Here is a 23,583-nt window from a genome sequence, read left to right as displayed (position 1 = left end):
ACTACCACCCACATTTTTATTTTCTTCTCTAGAAGCAACAATTTTATCAGCTCAATGTATAATTTTCTCAATTTTTTATATGAATTAGCATATAGAAATTTTTTTTGTTTTGTGTATGATTTAACGTGAATATTATAATAATACTACATGTGTTCTTTGGTAGCTTACTCTTTTACTCAACAGCACATCTACTATTTAATGATACCAAACATGTCCTGTAATATATTAATTCTCCTATTGAAAAAACATTTCTTGCTATTGCAAAACATTACTGCATAAATATTTTTGTTTATATCCCTTTGTGTGTATGAATCAGTGTTTCACTAGATTCAAAAAGTAGATTTTCAGGAAATTTACACACTTTCAATTTCAATGCATACTATTAAATTGGCCTTCAAAATGTTGCACATACTTATTTATATTATTGTGAGAATGATGTGAGGATCACCATTCCCCACGCCCTTAACAGCATTTTAATTTTCGCAAAGTAGTGGGTGATAAATTGTATCCTGTTGTTATATCTTATTTTTAAGGAGATTAAGCATCTTTCATATGCTTTATTAATCATTTAATTTTTTTCTCTCCTCTGAATTGATTGCTTGTATCTTTTCCCCATTTTTCCGTTGCGCTCATTATTCTTTACTTATGCACTTTATATTCTTTTCATATTTTGAATAGAAAATATTATTTTCCCTGGCTACCACTTCCCTTAACACGAATGGTAGCATCTCATGTCAAACAGGGGTTTTCATTTTGTTATCAAATGTATTAGTCTTTTTGCATTTGTTTTTGCTATGCTTCTTGTTTAAGAACTTTCTAAGACATGTAAAAGTTATCTTATATTATCTTTTTAATATGATTTTTAAATGTTTAAACATGTCTTATATTATCTTTTTAATATGATTTTTAAATGTTTAAGTAGAATTTATTTTTGTAATGGTATGAGATAGAGACCTAACAATTTTTTCCATATTATTAGCAGATTGCCCCTGTAAAATTTATCTAGTATTTATTCTTTTCCACTGATTTGAAGCAGTACTCTTATTAGACCTTAAATTTCCATATGTACATAAAAATTTCAGGGCCTATCTTCTATTCCATTCATTTACTTGCTAGTAACCTGATATTTAAATTCCTATATCTTTATATTTATTTTTAGTGTTTGGTTGTGTGAGTCCCCTGCCATTATTTTATTTTTCAAAATTGTCCTGCCAATTCTTGTATATTTCTTTGTATGATTATAAAATTAGCTTACTAAAGTCAATGGAAAGACACGAAAATTTTATTGTGATTTATTTGGATTGAAAGATTAAATTTAATAAGAATTTAAATATTTTTATATCAGTGATTTTTCCTCTAAAAATATTGTAGATCTCACCATTTATTCAGATTTTATGTCATTCAGTAAAATTTTGTGGTCTTCCTCATTAAAAAGTCCATACGTTTTATATTTATTCAAATATATTTTAGTTTTTTATTCTATACAGAACAAAATATTTTCTACTACATTTTTGTTTCTGCATATTGCTAATATAAGTACAAATTCGGCTTTTCATGGCAAGACGATGGCCATATGGGATGATCAATTTGAGCTTTAGGAAGAGATATGGACATTGGCTTGTCTAGTTGGATGCTCCCACCCAAAACTTTGACTCATAAGGGAATGATTCAAATATTTAAGGATTGAGTTGGTAAAGGAAGCACCAAGTTCAAGTGACTATGGTGTTGTATGTCAAGTGGCGGCTCTGCCAGATGCATTACTGTGATTATTTTGTATGTTATCTTGGCTATATTCCACCATCTTGCCTTCCTTGGACACTACACTGCCTGACATCTAATCTGTCTGTATTTTCCAAGATTCCCATTGGTCCCATGACCTACCCGTTGCCCTTATAACAAATTCTTTTTCTATTTAAATTAACCAGTTTGTTCTCTCTCTTGCAAACAAGCACACTAGGTAGATAGATTTTGGCACAAAGGAATGGGTTTCAGGTGAAAGTCCCTCAGGAAAATGAGGCTATAGAGAATCTGAGATTGTTTATCTGTTCTGAGTTTGGTAAAGATCATGAAAATACCACTAACATCCAGTGATGACACTCTGAAAGCTCTCTCGCAGTAGTGGCCAAGAACTTAATTAAATTATCATCAGCAGTCACCTTGACCACAGTGCTGATTGAGGTCAGGGTTTGGAGGGACCATGTTGCTGTTGCCACATAACACTAGAAAAGGCAAGTGAAATTCAAGGAACGTAGAACAAAATAGCTAGTTCTAATAATGCTGCACAGCTTAAAGCAAGAATAATCAAACTCAAATCCGTAAATTCCTGTCACAAAGGGGGAACTGAAAACAAGAAATTTCCCATGACTGTGAGCAGAGACTTCATATTTTTTAAGTTACAGAGCTAAAGTGGCTAACCTAAATAAAACTAAATATTTGGTGCAGCACGTTGCTGAAGTACATTGTTATTTGAATCCAAACCCTCACCAGGTAATTTTTGTGAATGTTAGGGTATTGATTATGTAAGAGTAGTCCTTGACAATTTAGATGGGGATCAATTAGAATAATTGAAGGACTCTCCTCCACTGAGCCTCATTGATTACTTAAGCGCATCTCTCCCCTTGGTTGATGAGGGATAGCCTCCCTTGCTTGAAGATACTATACCCTTTCATACATGGGAGTTACCTTGCAAAGAAGAGTTTCATTCCTCTTTTGCCTGTTTCTCTCCAGACAACCAGACAGGTCCCAACAGGATCCAAACGGCCAATTGGAAAATCAAATTTGGGGAGAAGTGAGAGACTAACAAAACAAAAGAATTGCACAACTTTGGTAATTTATGTGAACAGAATTGAAGGAATATATGAGAATGAATTCTGAAGTTTCACAAGAAGAGAGAAACAACATTTTAGATCAGGTAGAATTTAACAATGTACACATACACATACCAGAGTTCTGACTCATTAGCTAGCCCACGGAGCCGTTTGCTGTGCTGCCGATAGAACACTGGACTCAGTGGTGCCCCATGTTAAAGGAAATTGTCAGAAATTAATTTGTGTGAGACAAAAATTAAAAAATACAGATCATATTATTTAGCCATGGTTAAAATTCTAAATGAAACCTTTGACCACATATTTCAAGGATACTTAATAAAAAAACATTTAGTGAGGTTATTGACACGAGTGCTTTTGGGAGTGGAAAAGCCATTACTTTGGTTAAGGGAGAAATTTAGAGATTATTTATTTACTAACCATTCATTATAAAACTTAAATTCAATCCACTATTCTTTTTCTAGACAATACAAAGTTGAACTTTTATACATTTTTACTAAAAAGAGAAACATTTTTCTATGATATTTGGAAACCATTTTAAGGCTTACTTTCCAAGGACTGCTCAGTTATTAATTTATAAATAATTTGTTTGTTATGTAAAACTACACTTGTTAAATGTGTGTCACTAAGAATTATGTTTCTTCATTTCTCTATCAGAGTAGACTAAATTTGCTTCTTACTTTGTGAAAATTAACCCACTAAATATGACCTTCCTGACCTGTGATAATTAATTGAATCCGTATATGCTACCAATGTATGCTTTTATTTTTTAAAATAAAATTGACACATGACTAATAGTTTACCTTTATAACACCATGTAAAATTTTGTTCTTCTACTTTGATATATTGTGGAAGAAAGAAGTATTGGTGTGCATTTAACATGTATCATTTGGTCCCCACTGAGTAGGCCTTATAACATTTCCCCTACCAAAGCCTTGAAAAGTACATAGGTAATGACAGCACTAGCATCTTTGCAAAGAGATGTGTTGGCTCTTCTCTCTATTATGAGAATTCTGGTGGGAACACTGCAATTTAGATGGGCTCCATGATTTTGATGGAAAGGGAATACCCAGGGGATGGCAAAGGCCAAGAAGCAGTTTAGTGAAAGCTAAGTTAATAGCTCAACTATTAAAAGCAAAGAGAGCCAGTTAATCCAATCTGGTAAATGGAATAATCTAAACCACATGAATCTTAACTGATTATGGGAAACCTAGATGGAAACTAACAAACAATAAAACAGCTGCCGTGCTCTACTATTCAGACTTTCAGATTATGTAAGGCATATTTGGGGCATGGGTCTACCTCCAAAAGATCCAATCGAATCCCAAACTGATCTTGTGAATATTTGTCTAGTTCACGGATATAGAGTAGGAATTAATTCTGCAGTAGATGCTTTTGGTTCCTTGTGTCACATTCTCTTGGTCCATCTCTTTTTAGTTAAATTTTTTTTAAATTTCTTTTTCTGTCTTCTCTCTTCCTAGGAGAATGGGTGTGATGTAGCGTTACTTAGTTAATGGATGAGATCTAGTCGATAATTGAAGGAGTTGGCCTTTTCTAAAGTTTGTACAGTTATAAAGAGAGAAGGCAATGTATTGGGACACAAACGCAGGAGGCAGATAGATTTGTTGGAGAGATCTTGTGGAAGTTCACTTCTGATTGCTTCTCCTCTCTCTGAAATAGGAAATAAGTTCATCAGGTGAGAGAAGGATAAGGGAGGAGAATTTTTAAATTTGAGTATAGAGGAGACTACATAGAATCATCTAGGTAAGTGGGAGAGTAAAAATGGTCTGAGGAAAAAGAATAAAATTGCTAGGCAGCATTATGGGCCCATTTAAAGTGATCAGCATGGTTGCGATAGTGATACCTGTGTGTGTGTGTATGTGTGTGTGTTTTTAATCTCATTCAACTACTTTGGTGCAAATGTGAAGTAGGCAGAAAATGAAACTTAACTAAGGTTTTGATTTAGCCAAGGGAATAAGCTAAAGCATGAGAGAAACTAAAGAATTGCGGGTATATACATGGAAGGATTTTAATGACTGATCAGAGTAAGCTGAATGCCTAGAGAAATGAAGACATGCAGGAGTGAGGGAAAAGGAAAAGGCTGTGGAAGCAATGAATTGTGAATAATGATGGAGATAAAGGATTGTTGTGTGTGGAGTAATATGTGTGTGACTTGAAAAGATAGGAAAGGTCAGAGAGCAAGAAGACTAAAATCAGATTTTGGAGGAAGGGACTTAGTATTTGGTAAGAAGTTTTAGGGTAGGGTCGTGAGAATGAATAATCAAGGTAGGTTGTAGGGCAGTATCATTGAATGAGAATAAATAAGGCATTAGGAAGTCAGAGATTGACAGGCTCACATTAGTTTGTTGCAAGCACCAGTAATTATAACCAAGGTGACTATATAATTTATTGCCCAAGTTGGAACACCTTTGAGAGTAAAATGTGGATCTATTCAAAATTACCACAGGACAACAAGTGATACTGGAATCGTAGTTATGTAATGGAGAGAGTGCCAGTAAGCAGTTGATAAAATCTTTAGGTAATAAGAAGAGTGACCTTGGGGTTATCAATAGAATGAAGGACAGTGGATAGGCTGATGGAATGAGTTTTAAGTAGGTGTTTTTTTGGCTACTGACATGAACGGTGATAAAGTAATCGAAGAGTAAAATGGTGGAAAGGATTTGGTGTTGAGGTATAAAAGTAGTTTGGTAGGAACCGGCTGAAATCTGGGGCTCCAATCAAAACTTGACTTTTGATTTTGAAAGTGTGAAATCTGAAAAGATGCAGCACACATTCTCTACCCTCTTGCTCTGCTGGGGGTAGCCTGTGTCCACTAACCATTATCATCTTTCCCTACACTAGATGCTTCAAAGGCTCATAGGACGCATATATCCGACATAAGGGGAAAGAAGCAGAACAAGGAATGATCTAATGTGTAGACCTCATAGAAAAGAAATGAGAATAATCTTTCTTGGGTCAAGGACTTGCCCTAAGGTTTTAACCCGCTGTGGTTTAAGATTTTTTATTTCTACTTTGTTCAGATGTATTTCAAAAAAGGTTAAAAGGTATTCATTTAATTGCCTGTGTGGATGTTCAGGCAGACATTAGAGAAAATATTGGAAAATTAGATGAAAATGTGGTTTGTTAATAGTTCATCTTCAAGACTTAAATGAAGACATGAAAAGAAAATGAAAATGGGCAAAAATAATAGACAAAGCACATATCTCACCAACTTGGTTTTATATAACTCGTTATAACAATTAGCTTTCAGGAACCGAAGATAGCACATAACTGGCTTCCTTTGTCTTTCCTGTTATTAACCATGCTGAAGTACTGGGGTAGGCAAAATTTCCAGATGCACTGTGGGACGTGCCTTGCCATTTTGAAGAACAGCTTAGCCGATGTTATTGTTTGACTCAGAAGGAGACCTCATTTTTTCTGAGGGGAAAAAAAGAACCTAGTGCTGATAATGTACCAGGAATCTTGAAGCAAAACTCTTTTTAGTATGTAAATAAGTGAAAATCGTTCACTCTTTGTCACTCTGTTTCTCTCCACCTTTCATATCACCGCATGAGGTTCCAGACATACATTTAACTACTGAAGTAACTCGAGCTACAAATAAGTGTACTTGGAAAAAAACCTCTATGTCTGTGAAAAACAGCTTCAAATAGAATATTAATACATTTATTTAAATTTAAAATCCGTTTTAGGTTTTGAAAAGCCTCAAGTTTAGCTACTTTTTGCTCTGTGACAGTGTTTTTATGTTCAAGTCAAATGAAAGAATTGTTCTCTTTGGTCTCTTTGTTTTGAAGAGTAAAGTAGGTAAAGAAATGAGGTTTGGGAGATGATGTGTAAGACATTTTTTTTTTTCTTCGAGCATATTTAACTCCTTAGTAAGTGGTATGATAAACACATATCAAAGGCCATTTTGAAACATCGATGTCCCCTACTTTGCTTGGATAACCCCTAGTTATCCTTCAAAACTCAGGCAGTTGTCATTTCTTTCAGAGGTCCTCTTGAAGGCCCACAAATAGATGCTTTTCCTGTTGTAGCCTTTCATGTTTTCCTTTACCACAGCACTCATCACATTATATTGAAATTAAGGTTCTAATTCATTTTTATATACTCGGCGTTATCCATTATAGGTAGCCTAAAAGGAATGTTCAATAAATGTTGGTTTAATTAAAATATACAGAAAGGTTCTTTCACTATTTCTCCTATTGTGTATACATAAGTCCTTTTTGTCTCAGAGAAGCAGTTACATATTGCAATGAACCTTCCAGAAGTGTTCTGCTTACAATCAGAAGGCAGTTTAAGTGTTAAGAAAACAATAAAAGTTTATAGTATTCTTATGCTAACATCCATAAATTTATCCTAGGCAAAACGGTGAGGAGGCAGAAATTTAAATAAAATTCTTCCCTTTCAGCATCAGAATCCTCTCCAGTGGTGCTTCCATCCATGTTGCTCCCTAAAGTCTTGTGAAAGTCATCCTTCCAGAATGATCTTCTCTTCCTTCTCCCTCCAAACTTCTTTTGACTGACAGAATGTTTGGAAGGGATATAATTTTAAAAAATTCTGTTTAAAATGTCACTCACTGATAATAGATATGAGGTGTGACCCTCTTGTCTTTTCTTTAAGGCTTTTGACAAACCTTATTTCTGGATGAACCAAATAATCCTCATTTTCTTTGTTTTCACTTGAACAAGAAAGTGGAGCTTAGGAATCGCCAAAGTAAAATGAGTAGTTTTCTACACTATATTCATCATCCCCAGCCTCAAATGGGTTTTCAAATTGCCAGGTGGTACTTTTTCAGGTTTTTTAGAGTACAAAGCTTGAGGCAAGGATAAATATGTAGTTATTAATGGGCATGATGGTAAGGATGTGGAAAATGGAGATGAGATGCGAACAAATGTGAAACAACACAACAGGATATTATTATGCTACTTCCCTGCTTCATGTGAACTGTAAAGTGACTCAGCAGGTGTGTTCTCTCAGCAGGTGGAGAGAATTTCTGTGGTTGGGCTTTAAGGAAGCTCTGTATCTCAGGGCAGTCTGTGACAGGAAAAAAAAGGGGGAAATGTAACATCCAGTTCTTTTTAGTTTCCCATTTCTCAAGCATTTTAGGGGTACATTTTCTTGTCCTTTGGTGGATGTTCAGGAAGCCCTGTGGTGTGGCATTTTACTCAAGGCCAGAAGCGGAAAAGTGGCTTACCATGGATAAACACAGTGTGCGGAATGGGGAGCTATATAGGCACAGCACTCAGAATCTACCCTGAGAACCTTGCCAGAGGCAATAGTGGTCACAGTGGATTGGTACAGGTGGGAGGTAGTCCTTTCTAAAAAAAAAAAAAAAAGTAACAATCAAGGGAATTTAAGGAGGGTGTGGTGGCATTGTAGTGTGTCAATGTAACTAGGTTGAATTCATTTTCCAGAATTCCTCTTCCTGTAGATTTTCTTTTAGGTGGGCTACAAAGGACATTTCCACATGAAATATAAAAGACAGAAGTGAAGAAGTGAAGCACTAGTCATTTTACCTTTTCCACTCATAAGGTTGGGACTGGAGCTTTTATAGCTCACATATGTTTTTGCTTACATACTAACTCAACTCATGGCAATGCAACTGTTGCACCTTCCTATGGATTTTCCCGCACCTTCACTCCTAGGCCACGTGTGTATTTACTTTAATGTTGAAAGGTGCCAGCTTCTGTTCAAGGACACTTGCTCATCAAAGTGGGGTTTTAGTTTGTTCTCATGGGTTTCAGTTTGTTCTTGCTCTCCCCATTTTGCATCTGTCTTCTCTACTGCCTGCCCTCACTTTTACAGAGACTGTTTCAGCAGGGTTCACAATTACGTAAGTCAAACACTACCTAGCAATTGTTTCTTTGATGAAACCCTGACTGACACAGAGGGAAGAAAGGTTTTTGTACATTACAGTTTACTACTTGTACCTCCAAGAGCCTTGTATCTTCCTTTTCATCCAGGTCCCTTATTTTTTGTGTATGAGAATGGAGTTGCTCTTGCTTCTCCTTTAAAGAACCCAATAATCTACACAGCCCCTTTCAAGGCAGTGTTTAGTTTTGCTGTCCTGGATAACTAAGCAAAGGGAATTAGCGAAACAAAGCTATAGTCTCCATAATTGGCAAAAAGAGATGGTGGGTCCATGCTTTGAAAGAACATGCCTCATCATGTAGGGCACCTGCTTCTGGTAAGGAAAGAGCTAATTTTTCTAGCAAAGATGGTTCAGTATATTTGGGTTTTCAAGATGATACCATTCACCCACCAAGATATTCCTATCCCAGGTCTCAGTGTCTTTCCCACTGTCTTGACTATAACATTGACATCTGAAAGTTGCTTATTTAATCTCCATTGTATTTTTGTCATCCAAATAACCAGATCGTGGGTTCGATTTTCAGTACAGTCTGCTGAAGATACAGAAGATAAGGGTCTTTTTAAGGGCTATCACTGAGATGATTTTGCTTTTAAAATATTACCCCTCCTTTTTTTTTGGAAGGGAGGGGGCATGATTGTCTTGTACCTGTCATTTTCTTTTTGCACTGTCTCTAGGGTTGTCTTAAGAAAACATCCTAATGTACATTTTTATATTAACATATTTTCCATACTGGTTAAGCGTCACAGCCACTGAATTACCAATGCCTTGCTTTCTACAGGCGCTTAATTCCTATTAATCACAGGTAATAGCTTAAGTACCAGCTCAGTTGCCACCAGTAGCTCTCTGTTGGTTTTACACAAATGAGCAACTCAACAAGTTCCCATCCTGACCTTCTATTTTCTTGAACCACTTCTCATACTAATTGTTTTAGTTTAGGTATTATGAAAAGCTGAGCCTAGGTAAAGGTAAAGGTGTAGATTTTTTGTGCTATTCAAGCCCAAATGGAAAGAGTGAGTAAAATAAAGCAAGCAAAAGAAATACATAAACAGCAATAAAATGTCATGGACTGTTGCACTGGCTACCATTTCGTGATAAATTTTGAAGTAGCACATTAGGACACTCAACAGGCATGTTTGCTTGGCATATGCTGCAATTAGGGACTACACATTGAGTAGTAGATGGAAGGGAGAAAATAAAGAGATTCATCTGGCTGGGCCTCTCCCATCTCTTATTTTCCATTGGCCAGGTTTCCCCAGTGGGAGATAATTACCTTGAACTGTTTGGGCTGATCCACTTGGCTCCCTGTTGGATGCTCTGAGAGCCACATTCTACCCCTGAAGTATATTATTTCACCTAAATGCAAAGTAGAAGGAGGCAAAAGCATGGACAACAGTATATGATTTATAACAGCAAGGAGCTGACCTTGGGTTTTAATGTGGACTGTAGCCAGCTCGGAGATCTCAGCAATGGTGACAGTGACAGTGAAATAGTGGTCTTGAAGGCAAGTGGTAAGTTTTGAAAGAAAAAAGCAGTTGATGAAACTGGAAGAGGTACATTTGTGTCTAATATACTGCTAACACTAGTATGATTCCCTGGCCAACTCATTTTTCCATCCTCTACAACCATTATTTAAAACTTTATCTAATCTAGCCATCCTGCAAACCATTTACTCCCTTACATCCAACAGAAAACTGTGGCTCCTCTTTTATAAAGAATTTAGAAGTAATGAGAAAGACACTTTCTCAAGTTGTAAAAATCAAAGATGCAAGCTCACCTTTATCTGTATCCTCGCTATGCTACTTATTTCCTCTTATTATATAATAGAAGAACTATCTTTGCTTTTATTAAGATCTTCAGTTTCTATATCGTGTTCCATTTCCTCTTACCATCTCAGGAACCTGAAACCACTGGCTGACATTTTCTTTTCTTTTTCTCACATTCAAACTCTCTCACAGCTGATCATGTAGCAGGCTTTATCTATATATTTAGGTGTATGTGGTGTAAAGGTGGTCATGTATGATACTATCCCTGACTTTAATAAAATTTAATTAATTTTAAAAAAATAATACATGCTCATCATTACAAGTTAAATATTATATATATTGGAATGCTCATATCTTTATCTTTCTACCTCTCTATCGTCTCTCCTCCAGAGCAAGAATATTAACAATTCGATATGTTCTATACACATATATACTGCAGAAAGGACAATAGTGCTTACTGAATATCCTCTTCATTTCCCAGCCCCACTCCCTTGCTGATAGATTGGGTTCATATGGCTAGCGCTGGCTAATGAAACTGGACTGGAAGTGTGTCACTTGGGACTGAGGCCCTGCCCTGGCAGCCTTAGAGGTTCCAGGTTCCAGGTGGCATAACTTCCAGATGGAGGAGGCCTCCTGACCGACATGGGCAAATTTATTTTTTCACTTAACAGTATTACTAGGACTTCTCCTTCCTTTTCAAAAGCTGAATCGTATTCTAGAGTATGATTATATCATAATTTATTTCACTATTTTCCTACTGTCGTATTTTCAGATTGCTTACAGTTTTTGTTTTGGTACAGTTTTGCCTCTACAAGTCATGTTGCCATGATTACCTTCACATAGACAGCTTTACATACTGACACCTTTATTTTTGTAGTGCAGTTTTCCCAAAATGAAATGCAAGGGTCAGGGATATATGGGTGTTCATTTAAGTAGAGATTTCCTGACTATGTTATGAAAATGTTTTAAGCCTTTCACATATACATCAGAAATATATGAGTGCATGTTTTTCTTGAATCTTAATAACACTAGATATTTCTTTTCACAGCTTTTGCTAATATAATTAACATACTCTGCTTGTTTTTGCTTAACTATTATAAAGTTGAATGCATTTGTATATGTTTATTGGTGATTTAAATTTCAATTTCTATAATATTTTCTATCATATTATAACTTTTGTTTCTTTTTGTATCTTTTTCTCACTGATACGTAGGAGCTCTGTTTACACTGAGTACAAAGACTGTCATATATGTTGGTAATATTTTCTCAGCTTGTCATTTGCCATTTTAAAATTTAAATTTATATTTTTAATAGCTTATGTATTAAATGATTCAGAATTTTAAAATTACAAAAATGTATTCAGTGAGCAATTGCTCTCATTCCTGTCACTGAATATCGAGATTCTCTTTCCAAAGGTAGCTCATGTTATTAATTTTTCATGCACATATAAGGTTTTCCATAATTATGCAAATATGTTGTATGTATTTTATGCATCTACACGCAACATGTATATATGCACATACATGTAAGTATATATATGTGCATATATATGTTCTTTATTCTCCCACTATTTTACATGCTTTTGTGTTTTTTATTTAATGGAATATCTTGGGCATTATTTTATATCAAAAGATAAAATGTCTTCTCATTCTTTCTTACAGTTATATAGTGTACTATATGGCTGTATGATAATTTACCATATTTAATTAGTATTCCTATGGATAGACATTTAGATAGTTTTCAATCTTTGATTAATAAAAAGAACTGCAATTAATAACCTTATCTACGTTGTTTTACATATGTGCAAGAGCGACTGTAGAATAAATTCCTAGAAGTATACTTTCTGGCTTGAAGGATCCGTGCATTTCTAATTTTGATGGATATTACTAGATTGTCTTCCAGAGTGGTTAGTCCAATTCCCACGAAATGTATGAGAATACCTGTTTCCTCAGACCCTCTCTCCAAAGTTTGTTGTCAAACTTTTTGATCTTTTCAGAGTTCATTATTCAAACTGGACTGGTGAAAATGGTTAGATAATATCTTTTAATATAAATGGGATTGTGAATTTTGAAAAGTCATTCAAATTTAATTTTCTATTGACTGTGTTTACCTTTTTTGTTTCCATTTTTGTCTTTTTCTCATTGATACTATACAAATAGACAATGGCCAGACTGTATGTATGTGTGTGTGTGTATCCATATCCATATCCATATCCATATCCATATCCATATCCATATCCATATCCATATCCATATCCATATCCATATCCAGGACTCTCACTCATATCCAGGAGCAAACAGCCCAGGAAACCAAACTCTAATTTTTGTAACAATCAGGGCCAAATGGCCAGGACTTGAGTGATAATTGACAGCTTCCCTAATTTTTGCCTCTGCTTCCAACTTAGGACCAACCGGAGAAAACCAAAAATGTACCTCTAACCAACCACGCAGGATATCCCACATCTAGTTAGTCCGCCTACGACTTCCCCTTTCAACCGTCTCCATTTAGGTCTTCCTGGAAGCCTTCCCGTTTTCCACTATAGAGCTTTCCCACTACTCTGCCTGCCTTTGAGTCTCTGCCAAAACACAAATGATGGTGGCTGACTCCCTTACTTGAGCAGACTTGAGTAGGCTTTGCTTGTTCTCATTTGGGTGGTCTTTGTTTATTTCTATAATATTTTACAGTTCTTTCTATTTTAGGGATATTAGCCTCTAATATGATTTGAAGTACAGGCATATTTTTGACCTCGTTAGAGTATATTTAAATATATTTAAACATTTAACTTATATGTGAACTATATACAGAGAAGTGCACAAATCATGAATGTACCCCTCAATGGCTTTTTACAAAGTAAACACCTACGTGTAACATGATCAAGAAGTGAGTATTACCAAAACCTGAGAAGCTCCTTTATGCCCCTTGCAATTACTATTCACCCCTACAACCTTTACTTCTCTTCCTTCATAGTGTAACTATATTCTCTTAATCTCTAAAACGATAGCAGAATTTGCTGCTCTTGAGCTTTAAAAAATGGAATCATACAGTATGTACTCTTTTGTTTCTGGCTTCTTTTATTCAGTCTTGTGTGGATGAGATTCATTTATGTATGCAGCTGAAATTAATTTATATCCATTGCCTTAATATCCTATGTGGATAGACCACAATATATTTATCCAGTTTACTTTAAACTAGAACTAGAGGAGATTGACTTTTTATTCATGTTGGTATTTCCTTCTTTCTTCTCCTTCCAAGTTCCACAAAATGTTTAACATAGGTTTAAGAAAAGTAGTTGTTTAATAAATGTTGAATGAATGATCTGTATTAGAAGTGTTGGGTGGTCACATGGACGATTAAGAAATTGCTTAGTGGATAGCTTTCTCATCCTTAAACACATTCAAAAACATCATAATGGTATTGATCTCGTTATTGTTCATCATGATTCTCACCCATTCTGAAACCTAGGTGAATAGTAGAGCAAATTTTCCAGAAACAAGAAGAAAATGAGAAGAGAGGGTGATGTGGATAGTTTGGATTTTTTTAGTGAGAGTTTGCTGGAAAGAATGTTTTCCTAAAGACTGGTCGAGAGTCAGCAAGTAGCTGTAAACTGCCCTAGGAGACACTGCTGTACACACTACATTTTATATACAGTGCACAACAGAGATGATCAGACTTAGGCGTGATCTTTCAGCATGGTGCTGTTATTATGGGGGACACATAAATGGGATAATAACTTCTTACAATATAAACAAAATTGTTAGGATGCGAAATTATTTTTTGCCTCTTTGTTTATCACTTTAAAATAGTATGATTTAATATGTGGTCTACATCAGTGGTTCTCGAAGTAGCATCTATCCCTATCAGTCAGAGGGCTACTTAAAACACAGATTACTGGGCTCCACAAGAATTTGTATTTCTAACAAGTTCCAATGTCATACTGATGGCTCTTCCCAGGATGTACTTGGAGAACTAGATTAGACAATAAAAAGAACAATATGAACAATAAAGCAAAGTAATGATAATGGAGATTAGGAAGCTTATCTTTGAATTTATCTCACTGTGTAGGGCATTCATGAGTTCTTTTTTTTTTTCCCTAGGTGCCATTTTCTTATAGGTGATAGTTTTACATGTTCTTTAAGGAGAGATAGGAAACGCCTGTGAATTATTTGTGAAAATGGCTTGAATAATAGGATTAGAATCTTACGTATATATAAAGAAACCATGGCTTTCAAAGAAGTATCTTGAAATATGAAATTGTCACAATATATTAATAGAATATTTTAGTGGGCATGGAATACAGAGACAATGGGAGAATTTAGAATGTGTCTCTATTTTATCTCTATGAGTCCAAATTAGCAGACAAGCACTTTCAGGTGACTTCCAATTATATTGTATGGACTGTGTCAATATTTTGTTAGGCCGACTCATTGATTCGTTTGCCCTTTAAGATAATTAAAATCATGTCATAACTTTCCTTTTGAAAGCTAGTTAGTTCTCTTTTGTTTCTTTGCCACCAAACATTTAACACATACATTAACATGAGTAAAATATTCATGGTTTTTCCAAGATACTCATGAGAAAGTTCTTGAGACTACAAAGTGTCATTATTATAGAAATAACCTCAATTCTTCTCTAATATATATTTTAAAAGTAAGTCATTAAAGAATTTAAAAGTAAGACATTAAAGAATTTTTTAAAAAGTCAGTTTCAATTTCTAAATCTGTAATTATTACTAACCTAATTTATAATAACATTGTATAATGATATGGTTATTTTATTATATAGTACAATTATTGTTAACAATTATTTAACTGTAATTATTGCTTTCATTTAACTACCAGTGCCAAAAAACTTGTTATATTTTTCACATTTTTATAATACACCAATACTTGTACCCCAGTGTGAGAATTATTACTTTGGGAAATTTTTTGTGTTTGAGCAGACTAGCCCGGCCTACAGGCATTCTCAGGGACTGAGTCTGTTACTACCATACAAAGACGTCAAGAAGTCTATCCTGGTCTGCAGTGTGCCTAGGAGATCATTCTGGTGCTTGGCCATCAACAGCTTCAAGATCTGATCCAATTCAGAGCATAAGACTTCATAGAGTCAGAGGTGATTAGGACTCAGAAAGACTGTAGTCCAATCCCATTATTCTTCTACAGAAGAAATAAACTGGAGAGATTAAGGGAATTACTCCAAATCAGAGTTGCTTAGAGACTCAGGCAATGGTATATTAAGAATTGATAAAATATATCTGGTGCTTTCTCTGCGTCAGGCAGAGTTATTTACATGTATTATTTCATTTACTACTTACGTTTTGATATTTAATAAGATCCTCCACTCTGAAGATGTGGAGACTTAGAAGCGGAGAAGGTAACAATCTTTCCCAGTATCACATACGTAGTGAGGACTGGTAGTCTCTGCCCAAGGATGAGCTCTCTATCCCATGTCCAGGCTTTTCTTATTCCCAGTCTAGCATCATATTGTACCCAAACTCTTTCCCATAAGCTGCTCAAAAGCTACATTACAATATCAGAAATTATACTTTGTGCTGTACAAATGCTAAATATCTTATTAGAATTTGAAAAATCCTTATGCTATTCAAAAGATATCCTTATGAAGGTAGTAGATCCTAAGTAAATAGAGTTTGGTGATGATAATCTCATATACCTCCCTTGCACCATACACTCAGACATAATTTCAAATGTGTGGTAGGTTGTTGGCATTATCTTTCTTATATTCCTTCCTCTCTTTCCTTTTGTATTAGATTTAAATTTATCTTTTAACCTATTAATCCATCTGAAATTTAATGTCTGTTCAATGGAAAAGAGATCAATAGCTTTTCCTACTAGGCCTTTATACAGTGATCAGATTGTGGTTTAAACATTGTACGTTTCACTTTTCCTTACCATTTTTATAGGCAGATTATTTTTATGGCCTAATGGTTCTTTAATAGGTCATAAACACCTTATACATTTTCAAGTTCCCTGATAACAAAGCAAAAGGAACACGTCAGTTCTAAAATTCTCAAAAGCAGGCCTCTGATTAAAGTTTTCAATAAAAAAAAAAATCTGTACATCATTAAAAAAAGAACGGTTAAATTTTGTTGCTGTTATATTAAAATATTATTTTTGGCTATTGTTACCTGCAAACGTAATGAGTTTCTTTGATTGTAACTTTGTGAAAATAAGACTTACTGGAAATTTTGCTCAAATGGATCAGTAGGACCTTGCATACATTTTTTTGGGACAAACACTTGGATAGAATTCTTTTCTTTGCTCTAGCTGACTACTGACTTTGTTTCAAAAAAGATCATCCTTATGGGACATTTGATCTTACAAGATTGATTTTACCTATAGTTATCACATCACCTGTTTTACTTGCAAAGGACCTCTGATTCCAGTTCTTTATTTTAAATAGTAAAATGTAAACCAGATGCAGAGAATGCTGAGATTGAATTTCTCGTAGTCCACTTAGAACTGTCGCTAATTCCCTCTTGTGTGGTAGGTACTTTATAAATAAAATCAGAAATGGGAGATACCGCTTGTAGCATCTTATTTGCTAGTGAGTTTTGGTATCATCCCTTTGAATTTTGCTTGTTTACAATGTGTGTGTGTGGGGGGAGGGGGCTTCATATTTGTGGGTATGTATGTCTACTTAAAAAAAGATAAATCTATAAACTCCTTGAGGGAGTGGAAGTAATTGAGAGGTTGGTGGTTTAGATCTTTGTGAAACAAATGCCATGTTTTTCTTTCTTTCAAGGTAAAAATTGTAGAAATGCATTATGTTGAATTGCAGCAGAATTTTTAGATGAACTGCTTCCACATTAATCTTTCTTTACTGGAATATGCAAAACATTTGTAGAGGACTAGTGGTAACTATACCTGTTCTGAAGTCCCACAGACCTGAATTTCTCTTGGAATGATAAGGGCACAAGCTTAGTCTGTAGGCAGATTCCATGTCGTGGTGAGTGTTGCTTTCCTGGGCAACTAGCAGCCTGCTCCATGGTTTTCTGCTGGGGCTTCTGCCAGATGGAACGTGGAAGCATGGAAACATAGAACTGCTTGTTCTTCTGGCCAACAGACCCCAAACACCACCTCCCCCCCAATCCTTTTTTAAACAATATTATATAAAACAAAGTAATACTTGCTTAATTCTTTTTCTCTCTGTCTCTCTCTGTCTCTCTGTCTCTGTCTCTCTCTGTCTCTCTGTCTCTGTCTCTGTCTGTCTCTCTCTCTAAACGGCAAGATTATTTCAAAATGATGTTGCTTAATTGAACACTCTGGAAATATACTTTCATGAATTAGAACTAAATTGACATTTAATTTTGTTCCTTTCTGTTGTTTAGAATTCAGTCAGCTGCTAGGACCTTATAGAACACACATATGGAACATTCATATGTGGTGCTTGATTCTGTATGCCACCCTCATATTTTGAGATTTGTCCATACAAGTCAGCTTGAATTTGATAATATCCTGTCAATTAAAATAAACCTTGTTTTCAAAGCCAAATAGCACAAATGCCCCGGGCACCTGCAAAAAACCCAGGCACACAGGCTCAAGTGGATAGTTAGGTGTGCAATTACTTGATTTATACACATGTGTGTTTCAGAAATTACAGCTGCAGGGTTTTGTGGTCTCTGTGGGGGTGTGAACAGTTTTGCTGGCAAGCCCAGTGTGCCTTACTTTGGAAATTTGGCTCTCAACCGGAATTCCCCTCCCGTCACTGATGGAGAACAAAGTCTGTTTGTCAATTTTCCATTTGCCTTCCGCTATGATTCAGAAAGAAAACAGTCTTATTTTGCTGCTCTATTTGGGAATTGCTGATTCATCTCACAAGTGCAGTCATCTTTGCTATTCATTACACAAACATGAGCTAATGATACTGTGGATGTACTGGAAGTTGGCATGGGTAGGGCAGGCTTTCCACCCCCCGTTACTGACCCACATACTTATAAATTTGTTTGAGGGAACACAGTTCTTTCCACAAAATTCTCCTACTTCAACTTAAGGTTTTGAAACTGAGGCATTCATTTAAAAGAAGGTTCTGTTATTCTTTTGGTTTTGTAGCTATTTAACAACAACGCTTGCCTTGAAGTTCTATGTATACTTTTAACCTTTGGCTTAGCTGTAGAAAAGCTTATTACAACAAACAGACTCAATCACTCATGATAGTACAACACCCTGGAGACCTTATCCTTGCACCGTCTAGTTGAGTAATTAAATGCAGGGTAGATTTACAGTTCTGTGAAATCACTCAGAGTGGGGTGGCAGCCATATCCTCTCTCCCTTTTGAATCTTTCAACTTCACACTGCAGCTTTATATCACGATGATTGGAATCAAATGTGAAATCAAATATTAAAGAGCAAATATAGACTATAAATGGGATGGCACATGGGAAAAGAGAGACAAGGACATTGAAGGATTTTGCCATCCAAGCAAAGGAAAATTATTCTAACTTGTGTAACTCTGCAGCTTTGTTAATATTAGAAGATGTAGCTATTATTAGATTGCCTTTTTATAAGGAAATTAAACAAGGTCATTTCAGTAACACTTAGAGAACTCACACTTTCTGTAAAACCCTTATTTCCTCAAGGGGCTAATAGGAGCTCAACGTGGATAGAAAAACCACTCCTTTCATCTGTTCTCAGAATAGTTACCTAGAATCATAATGGCTGGAGATTGAAAAGGCCTATTCAGCTCTGGCTGCAGCCTCCAGGGATCTGGGCAGCATTTATCCTCAGACTATAGTACATTTTCCACTGTTTTGTATGGTTTTATTTTAATGAGGCTCAAAGCATTCTGTACATCTATGGAAAACTTGTTCCAGACTCTAGCCAATCTCATCATGAAAATTACTTTCTTACCAGAAACTGAAAGATAGCTCTACTTTTTGTTTGGCAAAAACTTGTATTAGACACATAAATGTAGTTAGAGAGATTTTACATGTTTTGACTAATTAAAACATTTAGTCTTGGGGAAAAAAAAACCTCTATTTTTATGCCAAAATAGTAACAGTAAAAAGTTTTAAATGACTTTTTTTTTTTTTTATTAACAATATGTAGATTTCAGTGCTGTATTTGGTATGTGTAGAATGGTCTTTTGAGCTAATAAAACTGGAAAGAAGCACGGGTTTATCAAAAAAGAGAGTAGAGGCTCTTTTGACATCTTCACACTTAAAATAAAAATCCTCTTGGTTTCTATTAACCCATATATCACCCAACCTTGGTATTGTCCACTTGTATGTTTTTTTAACTATATAAAAAATCAGACAAATTATTGGTCAGTTATTGTTTGAAAAAAAGCCTTATTAGTCTGTTCCTTCTCCTATCTTTCAAAAGTTTACTTCCTAGAGAAACTAGACAGCATTTCTTTCCTTCATAGAAAACAGAATATTCAATACTCAGCTTATAAATAGCAATACAATATACATATCAGCTGCCTCAAATCATTTTTTGGAAAAGTCAAGTTATAAATACTACAAATGAATAAATACATGTATGGAATATTTATATCATACCTTAATAACATGTTTGACTTGTCATTACTAATTAATTAAACTACTATTTTTATCTTCTTGGAAATTTCCTAAACATAAATATTGAGTTCACTCACTCACTCATTCATTCATTCATTCATTCATTCAAATAAAAGTTGTTGAATACCTGCTGAATGTCAAACACTGTTGTGGGCTCTGGGGATTTAAAGGTAAACAAAACAAGATCCCTGTCTTTCTGGAACGTCTATTCAAATGGTGGGAGATGGAATGTACAAAACAAGTGAGTATATAGTTTGTCAAATGGTGATGTGTGCTATGGAAAAAAATCAAGTTGGATAAAGGGGATAGGATCTCTCTTATGAATCTGTGTATGCATATTTGTGTGGATTCATGTGCCTGTGTGTGTGTTTACATTGGAGGGAGGTTGCTGTTTCATTTAGGTGGTCAGTATGGCAAGGTGATCATAAGAGAAGAGGACCCAAACAAGTACCGAGACTAGATTTTCCAGATTGGAGATATTGCTAAATATAAAAGTGTCAAATGCTGCTAACATATAATTCAGTAGTATGAAAATTGACTATTAGATGGAGAGCATTTGTAAAATGGATAAGGAAATTTTAGTTAAAGCAGTAGGTGCAGAGGTCTAAGGATTCTAAGGAAAAGAAGGAACAGAGAAATTGGAGGCGTTATATCAAACACTATTCCTGAAAGTTTTCTCCCAAGAGGAAGAATAAAATAGAACATTAGCTAGAAAGATTACAGGGTTATAGGATTTTATTTTTTCTTTTAGAGTGGAAGAAGTAATAGGATGTTTGTACACTGATGGAAAAAACTATGTGTGTGCGTATGTGTGTGTGTGAGAGAGAGAGAGAGAGAGACAGACAGACAGACAGACAGACAGACATATTCCCAGGGGAGCAGAAATGGGATGGAATGGGATGGAATCCGGAGAATTGTATGCAGTTGAGAGATTTTAGAATGACCATATGATGATAGTAATGGTCTAGTAGAGTCAAGAAAAATCATGGTGGAAGAAGAGAAAGACAGGAAACGAAGGAGCGATGTGCAATGTTTAGGAGTAGCCTGAAGGGTTAGAATCTGGTGCACAAATGGAGAGACTGGCTTTAATTTGGACAGAATATTCATAGTGACAAGAGGGAAGGTCAAAGATATGGGCACAGATATGTGTAGTGGGATGTGAGGTCGTAAAGTCTGTAAAAGCCATCTTCTCATTTGTTCCATTTTTTTTTTTTCAGGGAAATGGGAAGGGAACTGAGAATAAAGATGAGGGAAGAAGTGTTGAAATTGGGAGAACAGATGATCAAGCAGGAGACAGTCTAGAAGAATGGGAGGAGAAGACTAGCAAAATGTAATAGTCCTGCAGTTAGTGGTCATGGTTATTAAATGAGTCCAGTGGTTTTGTTTTCCTCCATATATCAGCTCGCAGGGGCGTGAGCATGTGGATAATTGAATTTAACTAGGTTTGGAATTTTTCCAGGAAAGTATGATAAATATGTATGTGTGTCTGTTAAGTGTATGCACAGGAATCATTATATTGATTGAATATGAAACAATCTGGGTTAAACAGGAATGTGAGGACATAAAGGTAGTGAGGCAAAGCTAAAAATAAAATATTAGGATCAAAGTCTGAGGGGGTTAAAAATAGTAGGAATCAGAACCCTGAGGGAGTGAGCTGGATACATAGGAGCAGCTGGGCAGGGGCAAGGAAACTTGAAAAGTAATTCTAGATGAAGGACATTCTTAGATGAAAAACTTAATTTGTAACCACGTATACTAATCACACGACTTTTCCTTGCCATCTTGTTATATCATGTTTCTTTCTTATGACTTTCTTTTAGTAAAATAAACATTCTAGAAGAGACCTTAAGATTTAGTTTCCCCTTCCAATTTCACCACATAATTACAACTAGAACATTTATATTGGGCTTTATGGTTAAGAAGTTCTTTCACGTACAGTTTTTTATTTAGTTCTCATAAAAACGCTGTGCATCCACATTTTACAAAAAAAGGAAATTAAGTCTTGGAGAAGTTTAGAAACTTTGCAATGGTCGAAGGGTTATTTATTTCAACTCTAAATACAGAGTTGATTCCACAAATAATTTAGTCTCAATACAACATACATCACAACCTCACCCCCAACACACACACACTACACACACACACAAACATGCCACACACACCATACACACGCACACATTCCTCACATTTTGGAAAAGAAAATTAGAAAATTTCAACCTTTCTTTGCAATTTCTTTTAGTATTTAATAAAGAAGATGTGGTACATATATACAATGCAATTCCTCGGCCATAAAAAAGAATGAAACTTGCCATTTATGATGACAAGGATGAATCTAGAGGGTATTATACTAAGTGAAATAAGTCAGATAGAGAAAGACAAATACCAAATGATTTCACTTACATGTGGAATCTAAAAAACAAAATAAACGAACAAAAAAACAAAACAGAAACACGCGCATAGAGAACAAACTGATGGTTGCCAGATGAAAGGGAGGTAAGAGGATAGGTGAAAAGGGTGGAGGGGATTAAGAAATACCAACTGCCAGTTATAAAAATAGTCATGGGATCTAAAGTACAGCATAGAGAAGATAGTCAATAATGTTGTAATAACTATGTTTGGTGCCAGATGTTTACTAGACTTACTGTGGTGATCGCTTCGTAAGGTATATAAATGTCTAATCACTATGTTGTACACCTGAAACTAATATAGTATATCAACTATAATTGTAAAAATCTTTAAATAAAGAATTTACAGTCTTGTGAAATAAATATTTTCTAATATTATTATTAGTCAAATGAAAAAGTAAGATAAACTCTAGAGAATCTTAAACATACACAAGTCTTAGCACTCTATTTGTAGTACTGAGGGGTAAATAAGGGCTAAAAGATAAAATTATAGGCAAACTGACTTTACATCATTAAAGCTGTCTGCTAACAGAAAGTTGAAACACGAAAATGTTAAATTCAGTGGGAAACACTACTTTTCTACATATACAATCACGAATATATCATTAAGAGAATTATTCCTTTTCAAAGAGTTGATGTTTTTATTGTGAAAACAGAACTGCAGACATTTTGAGTTTCAGAGGACCATAGGTGTTCAGTTGTACGACGACTCATTCTTTGTACTAGTTCCTTTTACTGCATCAGAAGGGCGCCTCTGCTTGAATATCCCTGTCATACCTTGATAACTGATTTTGAGCAGTTGTTTTTAATCACCTCTTACTGTTAGCGGTTTCTTTTTTATCTTCTGCCTACTGGAATTCCCAGACATTGATCTCACTTTTGCCATTCGGAGTAACAGAGACCATCTATCTACCTGCTTACACACTGTGCAGATGGTCACTCTCAATAAACTCCCAACTGTCTGAATAAGATGTTGAGCCTAGGTCTCTTTCCATCCTTGTTCCCTTTTTTTCTATTTTTCCTCATTGTTTTCCTTATATTGTAGTACAGTATACAAAATACAACATATCTAGAACAGGATACAATATTCAAGCTGAAGTCTGACCACCTTCATTTTGGATACTGTACTTGCACTTAAAAAGGTATTAAATCTCATTTGCTGTTA

The 23,583-nt window shown here is 35.2% G+C and overlaps 1 pseudogene; it reads left to right on the top strand.

The window, feature by feature from the left end:
- The first annotated feature begins 10,072 nt into the window (after nt 1-10,072).
- Nucleotides 10,073-23,583, top strand: part of LOC111738488 — a 47,258-nt pseudogene continuing 33,747 nt past the window's right edge.

Source organism: Pteropus vampyrus, unplaced genomic scaffold (assembly GCF_000151845.1).
Source record: "Pteropus vampyrus isolate Shadow unplaced genomic scaffold, Pvam_2.0 Scaffold39, whole genome shotgun sequence".
Taxonomy (NCBI): domain Eukaryota; kingdom Metazoa; phylum Chordata; class Mammalia; order Chiroptera; family Pteropodidae; genus Pteropus; species Pteropus vampyrus.
This window is presented reverse-complemented; position numbering and strand designations above follow the sequence as displayed.